Source organism: Macaca fascicularis, chromosome 11 (genome assembly GCF_037993035.2).
Source record: "Macaca fascicularis isolate 582-1 chromosome 11, T2T-MFA8v1.1".
Lineage (NCBI taxonomy): Eukaryota > Metazoa > Chordata > Mammalia > Primates > Cercopithecidae > Macaca > Macaca fascicularis.
Genome location: NC_088385.1, coordinates 98,611,723 through 98,626,639, shown reverse-complemented (window position 1 = coordinate 98,626,639; position 14,917 = coordinate 98,611,723).

Below are 14,917 nucleotides of genomic sequence, written 5' to 3'. Positions count from 1 at the left end.
GAAGTAACTCAGGATTGAAAAACCAAATATTTTATGTTCTTGCTCATAAGTGGGAGCTAAGCTATGAGGATGCAAAGGCATAAGAATGATACAATGGACTCTGGGGACTCGGGGGAAAGGGTGGGAGGGGAGTGAGGAATAAGAGACTACACACTGGGTACAGGGTATACTGCTCAGGTGGTGAGTGCACCAAAATCTCAGAAATTACTGCTAAAGAACTTATCTATGTAACCAAACACCACCTGTTCCCCAAAAACCTATTAAAATTAAAAATGAATAATTAAAAAAGAAAAATAAAACAAAAACAAAAACAAAATTTTTCCATTTTTTGCTTTATCTGTGCTTCCACCCACTCTGTAACTTTCATTTGATTATTCATTGGTATTGGTTGTCTTTTTTTTTTTTTTAGTTAAATGTGCAGACATTTAAATTCAGCAATCTTAACTGCATAATTTTGACAAATGTATACACTTCTTAACCCAAATCTCATCAAGATAAAATATGTTTCTATCACTCCAGAAAGTTATCTTATGCCCCTTTTCAATTAGTCTCCCTACAAAAGACAACAACTATTTCAATTTTGTTTGTTTGTTGGTTTGTTTGTTTGTTTGAGACAGGGCCTTGCTTTGTTGCCCAAGCTAAACTGCAGTAGTGCGATCATGACTCACTGCAGCCTCAACCTCCTAGGCTCAAGCAATCCTCCCACCTCAGCCTTCTGAGTAGCTGGGACCACAGGTGTGTGTCACCACACCTGCCTAATTTTTTGATGCATTTTTTGTTGTTGTTGTCGTTGTTGTTGTTGTTGTTGTTGTTGTTGTAGAGAAGGGGTCTTACTATGTTGCCCAGGCTGGCCTCAAACTCCTGAACTCAAGCACTCCTCTTGCCTCGACCTCCCAAAGTGCTGGGATTACAGTCATATGTTACCGTGCCTAGCCCGAATTTTTAAAAAATATAGTCATGTTTGCCTGTTCTAGAACTTCACATAAATGGAATCAAACGGTATATAATATTTTGAATCCAGCTTCTTTCACCCAGCCTAGTGTCTCTGATATTCATTTAGATATTGGGTACGGCAGTAATTTGTTCCTTTTGATAGCTTAGTATCATTCCACACTATATTCTTTGTATATCTTTTCTTCTGTGAAATATTAATGAAGTTAGTATAAATATTCTTCTATACAAGCTTATTATAGTGAATGTTTTTTAATTTTATGAATAAATACCAAGAATTAGAATTTCTGTGTCTAAGGTACATATATGTTTATTCTTATAAAGGACTACTAAACCTTTTCCTAAAGTGGTTGGATCATTTTAGATCCTCACCAGCAATGAGTAAGTGTGGATACTCCATGTCCTCCCAATATTTGGAGTTGTCAGTCTTTTAATTTTAACCATTTTAGTATCTGGGTAGTGGTATTTGATTAAAGTCTTAATTTATATTTTCTTAATAACTAATAAGTCTGAGCACCTATTCATGTGCTAGATTAAAGTTTTTTTACATATTTGTTCTGTGTACAACTACATTTTTCTTCAGTGCTTTAATTATATATATATTATATGTATATATTTATATAATATATATTAAATTTATTAAATATAAATTATATATTTATATTTAATTGTATTTTATATAATATAGATAATCAGACCTTTGAAATTCAATTTTATTCACTTTTTTATTTATTTATTTTTTTTAAGATAGAGCCTCACTCTAGTTGCCCAGGCTGGAGTGCAGTGGTGTGATCGCAGCTCACTACAACCTCTGCCTCCTGGGTTCAAGTGATTCTCCTGCATCGGCCTCCCGAGTAGATGGAATTACAGGCATCCGCCACCACACCTGGCTAATTTTTGTGTTTTTAGTAGAGATGGGGTTTCACCGTGTTGGCCACACTGGTATCGAACTACTGACCTCAAGGGATCCGTCCGCCTCAACCTCCCAAAGTGCTGGGATTACAAGTGTGAGCCACTGCGCCTGGCCTATTTTTGTTTTCATTTTTTTAATCCACTTTGTTTCTAAGCTATATTAATTCCTGTTTTACAACCTCATGTTTTATTGTTATATCCTCCTTGAACTACTACATCTCTTCTTTGTATTTATATTTCATAAATAGAAAAATTTTAATATATTTTTAATGATGACAAAATACATGGTCTCAATTTGAAGATACTCCATGAAAATAATTTTCTCGTAAAGGTTTAATGTCTGCATATCTGTTGCTTTATTTTGATTATTGTAGTATATTTGTGTCAATCATTTTTGGGTTATATTTAGAATACTTATTTTTGAAGTTAGTGTGTACTTTTTCATTTATTTGTAGGGGCTCATTAGTAGGAGAAACTTAGAGTTTTTCTAAACTTTCCTTAGACTCAATATTTGGGGTGAAAAGTTTATACTTTACTTTTCTTGAACCAATGGCAATAGTAGCTGTGGCATTCATGTGTATACATATATATATACTGAAATTCAAGTGTGTGTTCTTAATGTTTACACCCATTTTTGATGCTACTAACAGGTGGTTAGGATTGTACTTTTCAGAAAGTAGCTCTAGAAAAGTAATCTGCTATTCTGACATTTGTGGCTTTCCTGTTCTTTGTGACACTCCTCTTCTATTGCCACTACCCTCAAAAATGCCTTCCTATTCTAAAATTTGAGGCTACAAATACCTCCCAGTTTTACTGAAAGTGTGTCTTGTACATTTTTTCGTGGTTTTCTTTCTGCTTTGAATGATTTCTAAGAAAAAAAGAGAAAAAGATGTTGAATCTAAACTACCGTTTCCAAACTGGCAGTGGTATTTTTTAATACTTTTTTCACTGTATAAAAGTTCTATATCAGTATCTTTCCTCCTTCGGGCTACTTATTTTACTTTTTAGAATTTTGGGTTACATTTTCAAATGCTGCTAGTCCATGAACTTCAACAGTCTGAAAAGCACTGTGTGAGATAATCCACGGGGTTCTTTCCAGTTTTAATTTTAATTTTTCTTTTGATAATGGGGGCTGAACTGTTTCCCTTACCACCAATAGTGTGGAATGATAAATACAAGTTGCCATTTGTCATAACAAAGATACTTTCTGGGGGCAGACATGGTGAAGAGTTCCTTCTGCTCAGCTACTAAAAGCTCAAAGGCCTGTGTCTACCCCAGCGGAGTTTACAGTCAAGAGACAGTGTTACTATTGTTTGTCTTATACAATCCCTGGCAGGAGTTTAGTTGTATTTATTTGAAGTAGCAGAACAAAGCTTCTTTACCAGTGGCCAAACTACCAAAGCTTTCAACTCATTTGTTGGTCAATTACATATGGATATTTTTAGAGAGTGAATGAGTGTGTGTATGTCTCTGAGAGGGTGTGTATGTCTCTGAGAGGGTGTGCGCATGTGTGTGAGTTGATGGTCACTACGGAGTCACTCTCCTTTTGACGTTACATTTTATAGATTCACATAAAGAATGAATTATATATTTTAGAAAATCCAATATATGAAAAATCTGTATTTAAAAGTATAATTTAGGAAAGGGATTTATTTGTGGGTGTCTCCAAAGAACAAACTTTCCAATGCATTTCAAATGAATTGATTTGTCTCCTCCCAAAAATTTTTCTTAGAAAAAAATGTAGGTACATACTAACTGTATACTGTATGGTACACACATACGTATATTTAACTACTTCTAGAAACTAGGAAATGCTCCAGTGTCATTCATAACTAACCATTTGCTAGGAGAAGCCAAGTTATTTCTGACTTAAGCTAAGAAGAAAAATGAGACTATATGCTAAGGAGTTACCTTCCTCCAGTTTCAAATGATCACATCAATGATTGAAATGAATAGACAATCCAGGAGTATGCATGCCTCTTGGACAGTGTTGTATTAAAAGATGTTTAAAGAAGAATATTGCTTTGCTGCTTGCTTTATGAGCAAAGCCTTTTTGCAGCCACAAAGGATAAGGAATGATCTTGGTTTGCATACAGAAACTAGATGCTCCCAGTTCCATTAGATACTCAGATATTCTGCAAGACTGATGAATGGTAAGCAAATTCAGGAGGAATTTCTCAACAAATGTATCCCCAAATTTTCTATATACAATAAGAATGTACCTTTGCAGAGATTGGATGCAAATATCTAACATCCTGAGCATCTCTTTCACAGTATCAAGGGGAAAGTCAAGGAAAATAAAATTATATTTGCTGAGAACCTAGTATATTTCCAGAACTTTTACATGTGTTATCTCATTAAATCCTCAAGCAATTAATGCAGTTCAGAGCATAATTCAGTTAGTGTATGTTAAAAGGCCCATATTGCTTCTATTCTACTACTATCTCAGAGAAAAATAGCCATCTGAAGGTTTGGGGTAAATATAGAAATTGAGCAAAGGGATTCAGATAATCTTGAAGGATGATTCAAACAGGGTCTGTAAAATCCCAGTGGCTTGTTCTATATCCTAAGCTGTTTCAATCAACATAATCATAATTGAATCAGGAGTCCTTAATCTATTAAATCCCAGGTTAATACAAAGCTCCTGACATATTTTGTACTTTTCTTTCTTCATTTCTGCTACACTCAAGATCTAAGGTTGCTTTCTTTCCCTCTTTAAACACTTTTCTATCTTTTGTAGGCTCCCTCCACTCAAGAATGCTAATGAAGTGAGTTAAATTCAACTCAAAGATCTTCCCATTCATGTGTATCCCTGAAGATCAGCACACGAGAATTTAAAATTTTTATTTTCAGTGGGGAAGGGGTGAGTTGTTCCCTTCTTATCTACTAGTTTTGCAACCCATCCAGCTATCTATCGCTTCGGTCAGGTTTCCCAAATATAGTGTTGGATTGTTCTGGCCAAAGGTACACTATTTTTTACTTCTTGGTCAAATATTCTCTGTTATAGTCTAAGCCATTTTTGCCCTATTTATAATTTCTCACCTATGCAACCATTTCTGATACCCGAAGGTGAGCCAAAGGTGACTTCGACCTCCTTCCATAGCTTTAAGATTTAATCAAAACCTCTCTCCCTCAAATTGAGAATCTTGAATGAAAATGCAACACTAATTCACCTTAATTGCTGGGATTCCCTGACCTAAACTAGTTTATGCTCTTCTAGAGATTTAGTATCGTATTTGATTGAATTCCATGAGTTATCCAAGCATACTTGTAATATATCCCCTTGTGGTTTAAGTTGGCCATTATCTATTTGTATGACTTGCAGCCAAATACAGTCATGTGCTGCATAACAACATTACAATCAGCAGTGAACTGCATATATGATTGTAGTCCCATAAAATTACAATGGTGCTGGAAAATTCCTATCTTCTAGTGATGTCTTGATGATTTTGACCCTGTGTAGACCTATGCTAATATGTGTGTTTGTGTCTTAATTTTCAACAATTTTTTCTAAGTTAAAAAAAAATAATAAAAATGGGAAAAAACTTACAGAAAAAAGATATAAAGAAATAAAATATTTTCATATAACTATAAAATGGGTTTGTGTTTTAAGCTAAATATTATTATAAAAGAGTCAAGTCTGAAAATTTTAAGAGTTTATAAATTTAAAAATTTACGGCAAGCTAAGATGAATATATTATTGAAGAAGTATAAATTTCTTTAATATAAATTTAGTGTAGCCTAGATACACCATTTATAAAGTCTGAAGTACTGAACAGTAATGTCCTAGGTTTTCACAGTCACTCACCACTCACTCACTGACTCATCCAGAGCAACCTTCAGTCTTGCAAGCTCCATTCCTGCTAAGTACCCTATGCAGTTGTACCTTTCTAAATTCTTTTATGCTGCATTTTACCATACCTTTTCTGTGTTTAGATATGTTTAGATACACAGCTACTTACCATTGTGATATCAATTGCCTACAGTATTCAGTACAGTAACCTGCTGTACATGGCTGTAGCCTAGGTTTGTAGTAAGCTAGACCATATTGGTTTAAATTCACTCTTCGATGTTTGCACAATGACGAAATCATCTAATGATGCATTTCTCAGAATTTATCCCCATAATTTAGCAATGCATGATTGTACGTATAAAATAATACATCCATGAATTCTTGATATGATTTCATAGCCTACTAAATGAAGCCAAACAACAGAGAGGAAAGCTCCTAACCTTTTTACTCATCCACCCCTTAAAACCTGGAGTCCAGAATTAGTCCTAAGCCTCTATTTCCACGCCCTGTTGTGTCTTAAAGACCAAGTGCCCTTCCCAATAACAACACTCCAAACCCCAATAAGGATGGTGCTACCCGTTTAATATTGCCCACCATTGGAGAGGACCTAGGGCAAGAAGAGGCTTTTATAATCCTTTCCTGCTCCTTCATAGGAGGCTCAGCTCCCTCAGGCTCCGCTACAGCTTAGAGAGGGAAACAGATGGTGAAACTTTATTATCCCTTCCAAGTCTTTCCATTTCCTTGACAGCTTAATTATATGAAATTAAATGGGGCCCTGCTTTTGGAGGAAGGTTTAAGGATAAAAGAGTATGGACAATATTATTTGATTATTTCCCAATCCCTTGAAAAAAATCAGTCACCTAATCTTTATATTATGCCTGACATGCAATAGCACTGAGTTGTTACGATATATATCGATCCCAGCCCAGTCAATAACACAATTCTAAGCCTCCTCTCAGCCTATAGCATTGACATGGCCTAGATTATTCACATTATATTGGTTTGCTAAGTATCCATTTCAGATGGTGGCTTCTCCCTGAACTTGTTTGTGTTACCCACTGTAAAATCTACACACTGACCCCCTTACTCTCCCCAGGTCTCCACTCTACTTTCCTCTGTGTTGATGCCATTTCCAGGCAGTTTCCCTTCTTGTGAGAACAGAAACCCTGGGTTTGTGTTCTCACAAGAAGTATTCTCTGATAGCAACAGTTTGACTCAAACCTTGGGCTTGAAACTCATTGTCCCATATAGGGTCATGTGACCATTTCTGAACCAATCACTGTCACCAATGACAAAGATTCTGTTTTAGCTCTGTGTCACTTTATCTTCCTAAGGGGTTGGGATTACGGCCAGCTCAATTCAAATCACATAAACGGAGTGGGAATATTGGAAATAGAGGCTAGGCAAACAACAACAACAACAACAAAAATTTGGTTGTATATAAATGTGCATGTTTTGGGGAAGAATTGAGGATAATTCTTTGATTTACTGGAAAATATGTTTTTAATGCCTCAAATTTGAAAATCTGAAGATGTTTATCCTTAGAAACATTGTTTATCTTAATGGTGAAAGTTGTGTTTACTAATAATATATCTGTATGTGTATGTATGTAAGTATATATATATAACCAATGTACATAAACACACACATACATACAAATATTATATGTACATGTAGGTTATATGTGCACATAGACACACATATGATATCTATGGCTTATTTAATTAACTCTTCTTGAACCTCATCGCTCTATTGTAGGACTTGTATATTTTTCAAATATTAATGTATTGATATAACTCAGGTGTCACATGAAATATTTTTTCACTCAGTCTAAGAAATAATCACCAGCTATAGAAGCATTTTTATCATTTATGTAATCTGTGCTTACAAGTCATGTACACTGTATACACTTAAATATGTACTATATACAAGCACAACTGCATGTATATGTTTGTGTGTATCTTTATGCGTACATGCATGCGTGTGTGTGTATGTGTGCAGCCAAATTATAGCAGGGGCAAATGTTTGGTGTTTCTTTTCCACATTGGAAGCATTTGCAAACCATTGCTTGACTAACTTACTCTCTCAATGCCACTCTGAACAAAATGTTTACCTGGAGCTAAACAGATTGTTAAGAATCTACCAGACAAATCTACATGCTCTAGTTAATTTGCTTCACAGTCATTCATTTACTAGTATGTCAAGCAATCCGAACATATTTTGAAGATTGCTATTTCAGAGAAACCAAACTCTATTTTAGCTTTTGTGTGCACTTATTCTCAGGAATTAAAAGGCACATTTCCCACCAGAGACAAGGAGAGATGATTTCATTTCTTCCCTCTACTTCTGGGCAGAATTTTACTTACCTCTTCTCTCATCTCATAAAATCTTCTCCAGCCTACTGAACTACTCTTAGGATCTTGATTCACTATTATTCTCAAATCTTTTGTTTTGTGCTAAGGTAGAAAAAAGAGACAGAATAATGGCCCAGTTTCTGATTCTAAGACATGTGCAGCACTTTGAAGGTAAAAGGTGCCAACTGCATATTTTTTTCTCTGCTCTGGAACATAGTGTCATATCTCACTTCTTTTGCTTTTCTGAACCCTCTGAGCCAAAAGAGGAAGTGAGGTGAATTTTTTTGAAATCCTCCGAGAGTTCTCTCAGAGTTGATTTCAACTCCTGTCTTTTCCAGGAGATGGTGTTGACTTAATCTGAATATTGCGCCCAACTGCAAGCCTTCAGCCCTGACTTGTGTGTTTGTGGGCTCTGTTATTAACCAGGCAAGTTGCATTAAGCCAAGTCATCTTGCTGGAGTAGAATGCATACTTCCTTGAACACCTGAATGCAAACATGCAACCTTCTCCTGTGACCCTAAGAGAGTCAATTTCAGCACTTTCACTAGTGCAGATTCTGCAAAGTCCCTACAACTGAGAATGAACAGCAGGCAAAGGACCTATGAGGATTTTTTAAGCCATCAACTTTAAATCTAATATTTCAAAATTCAGGAAAGAAAAAAACTGCAATAATCATTACCATTGCAGACTAGTGAATAGAATGACTCTCAATGAACATAAAACCACCTGGAATTGCATATTTGGTTACCTCCACCTAAAACTATTTTGGATGCAGTGTTTCCTCACATCCAGTTAGTTTAGAAATTTTGGAATAAGAACAGAGTGGAGAGAATGGATAGAATTATCTGGGTAAGTTATGTTTACATTTTCTAATCACTGAAAGAAAAACTCATGTTTTGTTTAAAATTCACTACTCTAAATATAGACATTTGCTTCTCAAAAAATTATACTTAAAATATTTATATTCTTAATTTTAGTTGAGAAAAAAGGGATAAATATATACATAATACATACTATTATATTTATAAATACAAATATATGTATTTAATATTTTTTCATCAGAAATACTTTTGTTTAAATTCAAAAAATATTTACAGTATTGAGAATTTGCTTTCTTTATAACATTGTTGGCGGTAGAATGTACAATCTGACATAAATTTATTTATTTATTTATTTATTCTATTTATATTTTGAGACAGAGTCTCTCTCTGTCACCCAGGCTGGAGTGCAATGGCGCGATCTTGGCTCACTGCAAGCTCCACCTCCCGGGTTCACGCCATTCTCCTGCCTCAGCCTCCCCAGTAGCTGGGACTACAGGTGCCTGCCACCACGCCCAGCTAATTTTTTTGTATTTTTAGTAGAGATGGGGTTTCACCATGTTAGCCAGGATGGTCTCGATCTCCTGACCACTTAGTGATCCACCCTCCTCAGCCTCCCAAAGTACTGGGATTACAGGTGTGAGCTACCTCGCCTGGCCCAGTCTGACATAAATTTATTATCTGAAATGATAAGAAGCAAATTATATACTGAGAACAACAGCAATATTTAATGACTTCTATCATGATTATTTGAATCGGGTTTTACAGTATTCATAGATACATGCCATTAAACTTTAGGAAAAAATTTTCAGTGAAAGAAATAGGTTTGTGCTATTTTTAATTCCATTTTACAAAAGCAAAACTAGAGTGATTTGCTCAAAACTACATGTTCTTTAGAAAGTGGTAGAGCTAAGATATATAAAAGTTTATCTTTTGAATGAAAATTCTGTGCTTTTGATATCACATAACTGATCAAATAACGACATGGAGGTCTTAGAAACAGTTTATCGAGCTTGAGTACTTGCTAGACACTAGTTTTCTTTCTTTAGTGCCTGAGGGACAATAAAATAATTGAAAAAAAAAATAGGTTAATAAGTATAGGCAGCTGGTTTTGAGGTAAAGACAATTTGCTTTTTTTAAAGCATTTGCATAGCATCTAGGGGAGAATCCATTAAACGTCAATAAAAGCAGCATATCCACTTTAGAGTGCTTTACAAATGCAGGAGATGTGGAATTTAAAGTATCGTTTTGGCACTGTCTAGGAGACAATTCATGGTTAAAGCTTGTAAGGGGCAGAACTAACATTTCAGTACAGATTTTCCTTACTTCAGGGAGATTGCTTAAGTGCACCATTGTTGTCTATGCTCTAAAAGAACACGAAAAAATAAAGAAAAAGAAAAGAAAAGAAAGAAAGCCTTACAAGGGAGGGAGGCTCAGCTCATAGCAAGCTTGTATCAATGCACTGATACAAATAAAATCTTGAGATTTCAGCTTTTATATCGTGATCTTCATCAGTTCTTTTTTAGATCTATGGCAGTGAGATTTAGACTTATATCCCATGGTATTAAATTTAGTACTGTTCATTGAACAACATCTTTACGAGGCACTGTAGCAGGCACTGATGTAGCTAGAGAGAATAAGTCTCCCCTCTAAGGAAGTCTATAATCTTATGGGGCTTAAAAATGGACACACATAAATTTACTGTAATGAAAAATGTATCAAAGTACATTGTTCTGTTTTAGTCTAAAGAAGCAAGAAAGAGATTTCTGATATGAAATATCAGAATGGGTTTATGGAGAAAACAATAATCCTACAGGTTGACATAGAAGGCTTGTTAAGGCACAGACATAGATAAGACAACAAGAATATTCCAAGTACTAGATTAATTGTAAGTAATGTTATCACTGTGGGACAGTGTAGTGGACTAGAGAAAACTTTGTCTTTTTTGTAAGTTTTAACTGATAATCTATGTTGAGGGTCGTATCATGAGAGTCCCCTTAAGTTTAGATATATTAATTCAACCAATAATTATTGAACATCCACTAAATGCCAAGTATTGTCTTAAACAGGAATGACTAAGACAGACATGTTTTCTGCTGTGAAGATTAGATTCTATGGGGGAAAGACACAGTAAACACAAATCATTAAAGAATTAAGTAGTTTCAACTGTGGTAAGTTCTTTCAGGAAATTAAAGATGATACTTAAATATGAAAGGAAGCCTGGTACCCTCTAAGGAGTCAATAAAGGCTCATCTGAATAAGTGTCATTCAAGCTGAGACTTGAAAGATATGTGGGCATTAATTAGATAAAAAGTTTGGACAATGGGGGAAGGGAAGTGGGACAAAGGAATCGTTCTGGTCACATTCAAAAGTCCTGAAATAAGCAGAAATAAGCTTGCTTAGTTCAAGGATATGAAAGAAAGTCAATTTGGCTGGTGTGCGGTAGTGACAGGGAAGGTGAAGAAGGAATGAAGTTGAGCCAGATTAGGGAAAGTTTATGCAGGGCCTGTGGCCTAGTGAAAGCATTTTGACATTTAAAGGCAATGGAAAGTCACTGAGTGATTTCTAAAAAGGGTTCTAGATCAGTTTAGGAAAGAGATAGGGGCCAGATAAATAGACTGCCCTTGTTGGTATAGGGCCAGGGAACCACTTCTTCATAGGTGTTAACTTCCATTTTACGGAAGCTCAACTACAAGAACTCCTATCTCTCCATGTACTCAGAACCAGGGAATGGAGGCATGCTTGTTAAATGCGAGAAGAAACTCGGCATGCTTGGCCCTTGTCCATCCTTGGAAGTCAGTCTGTGCTTTCAGTCACTTTCCCCTCTACTAATCCTTGTGCTGAGACAGCTTCTGCTGCTGAGGGTGAGGATTTGAGAATTGTGGCTTTTGGAAAAAGCGGTATCAAGATCCAGCATTTTTGTAATATATATATGTTGGCTGGGAACATTGAAAAATGAAACAAGAATAATTAAGGGGAGCAAAATATACATAGTGAGTGATGAAGCATCTGGTGTTGCCAGAGTATACGGCTTAGGGCTTTAAATTTTATATGCAGGCCGGATGTTTTGATGTTGGTGGATTTTAAAAGGTTATATGGATCCGCTTTAAACTGCCGCAGCCTGAACGAAAGCTTAAAACTTTGGGTCAAAGGTGTTTTTACTTAAGTGAGTGACCTCAGACTATAATAGGTTTGTCACGCCCAAGTGGGATCTTTCTATAGAGACAGCAACCTGAGTACACAAGGACCTCAAGAAAGGCTTTCAGATCACAGCAAAGATACTTGGGCTTGCCAAAAGTGCTCAGGTGGTGAAGGCACATAAAGGAGGTTCAGTAAAGGTCTGAACACTTTTTAGATTGTGTCAAAGGACTTCAGCCAAGCAGATTTTGGCAAACTGTTGATGGTTTTAGCAATTAGCAGGCAATTTCAGTGTGCGGGCTGGTGTAGAGCATCATTACAGTCACCGTAAGGTTTGGCACTGCGGGCTAGAATGAGTGTGCTGAGACTACTAGCTAGTTTTGACCTGTTTTCTCTTCTTCTAGGTTGCATCTAGATCCTATTTCCAGTCTCTCTTGCAGTTAGCTAGGTCCACATGATTGAGTTTTCGCTGATAGAATATGAGTGGTAATGGTACCATTTTCAGCCCTGTCTCATATAAACCTTCCTGGTGCCTTCCTCTCTGCTTTAGTCCTCTCCATTAGCTTAGTCAGATGAACAAGGTGACCTTGGAGGCCACCTGTGGGAGATGGTGGAACTAAGGAGAAAATTAAGAAGTATCAAACATAGTAGATCTTGCTTTCCCGTAAAGAGTAAATGCTTAGGATTTAATTTATCATCTTGCTGGTAGGTTTCTCTCAGTTGAGATTAAGTCCATTGGTTATGGATTATGGATGGATTAGACTGCATCCTAATGACACTAGAAACAAGCAGAATGTCCCCTTCTATGCTTTCCTTTGCTCAAATAATGTAAAAGAGTTTTGCTGTGTTTTTTAATATATCATTGAGTACTAAGTTTCTAATTTTACATAAGAGAAAAGCTATTCTAGGAGCTGGGGACTGTACTGTCTGAAAAAAATTAACTGACTTGAGTCCAGTGCTGTAATAATCTTGGATGTTTGGATGCCATTACTGTGAGATAAAAATATTAAACCCACAATAAGATACTGCTGCCCACCTACAATTGGATAAAATTAAAAAGACAATGAATAACCAAAATTCTCAGTGTTACCATAAGAGTATAAAATGATACATCTATTTGATAGTTTATTGTAAAATTAAATATGCTTCTACCATATACCCAGGAATTCTACTCCTAAGTATTCATCCAAGAAAAATGAAAAATTACCCACTAGAATCCTTGTACAATACTGCCATATATATGTGTGTATGCAAGTGTGGGTGTGTGTATATATATGTGTGTGTGTGTGTATATATATATATATATATATATATATATGTAGGCTCTGAACCAACAGAAAGTATTTAGATCCAAAGTTCATTATGTATATATCATAAACTCCAAGAAGCTGGAAACAGTTCAGAATCCATCAACAGGAGAATTAATTAAAAAAAAAAAAAATTACACCGTGGTATATTTATGCAGTAGAATATCACTCTGTAATAAAAAGGAATGAACTATTGATACATATAACAACATAAATGAGTACACACTTTATGATTCTGTGTACACATCTTTCTAGATCAGGCAAAATTGATGTTTGGTAAGAGAAATCAGAACAATGGCCACTTCTTCATGAACAGGAATTTCTTGGCAAGCAGCTCAAGGGAATTTTCTGCAGTGACAGAAATATTCTACTTCTTAATGCAAGTGTGGGTGTATATATTTGTCAAAACTGCTTGAATTATACACTTAAGATCTGCATATGACACTATTTGTAAATCACCCCTCAATGGAAACATAAATAATACATTATCTCTACATTAAAAAATGAGGCATAAAATTCTGATATATGGAAGAAAGAATCATATATGAAAGAACCATATCCATGCCACCCTAGGCTTGAACTTTTAAAGGAGCCTGAAGTCTACCCAGGCATTGAGAACATCTCCAACCACAACCATGAAGAGTAGGACATACAGAGATGAATTTTTGACTCTTTTTTTCTGTGAACTTTTAATTCATGTGGATTTTGATTTTGATTTTAATTCTATTGAAATTTTATTGAATCTTCAACCTCTCTCTGGTAATTTTATAATATCAGGGAGCTTATAGTCACATTTCGATTATCTATCTATTGGGGTTAAATTTTTTACTGGATAATCTTTATTTTGTTTTTATCATATGGGTATCCTAATGTGGTTCTTTAATTTTATTGGCAAATCCCCAACATGTTAGGTTGCACAACATGGCTGGACATACTTTGGGATGTAAAAAGGAATACAGAGCAAAATTTTTGCTGTTGGTACAGAGGCTTCAGATCAAATTGACACTGCCCGCTGGGATCCCAAGAGGATACTCAAAATGGAGAGACTTGCCATGGTCCCCATTTGTGGTAAGTGGGCAGGGAGTTGTGAGGGCCGTTTAGCTGATCCATTTGCTCCCCATATAAAGCTGAGTCCTCCTTCTTAACTGCAGCGATATAAAAGTTATTTTATTCTCTATCTGCAGACTTGTCTTACATCTCAATTAAGAATTTGGGTAAGCTGGAAAGATAGCTGTGTCTTTAGAACTGATATTTAAAATCAGTAGCATTTCAATTATCCACAGAGAGAATGCACAAAGAAATACAAAGAGGACTGAAAAAGAATTATTAAGGTATATTATTTATAAAGGATATCAAAGAATAAGAAGAGTCAGTGAATTAAATAGAGAATGAGTGACTGAGAGGTAGGAGAAGCTACAGAAGGAAAGAAACAGCCAATGAGAAGCTTTAAGAAGATCCAGTCAGTCAGGTTCAGTGATACACAGCTCTAAGAGGAGGGCAAATCAGAAAGGCAATTTTGCATTCCAATATCCATTCAATTGCAAAATACATGGCAATCTCCAAAAAGCCTTGCAATACACTCTCATTGTTCATTGCTAGCATGTAATCATTATTGAAATGAACATGAGTTCCTGAAGGGATGAG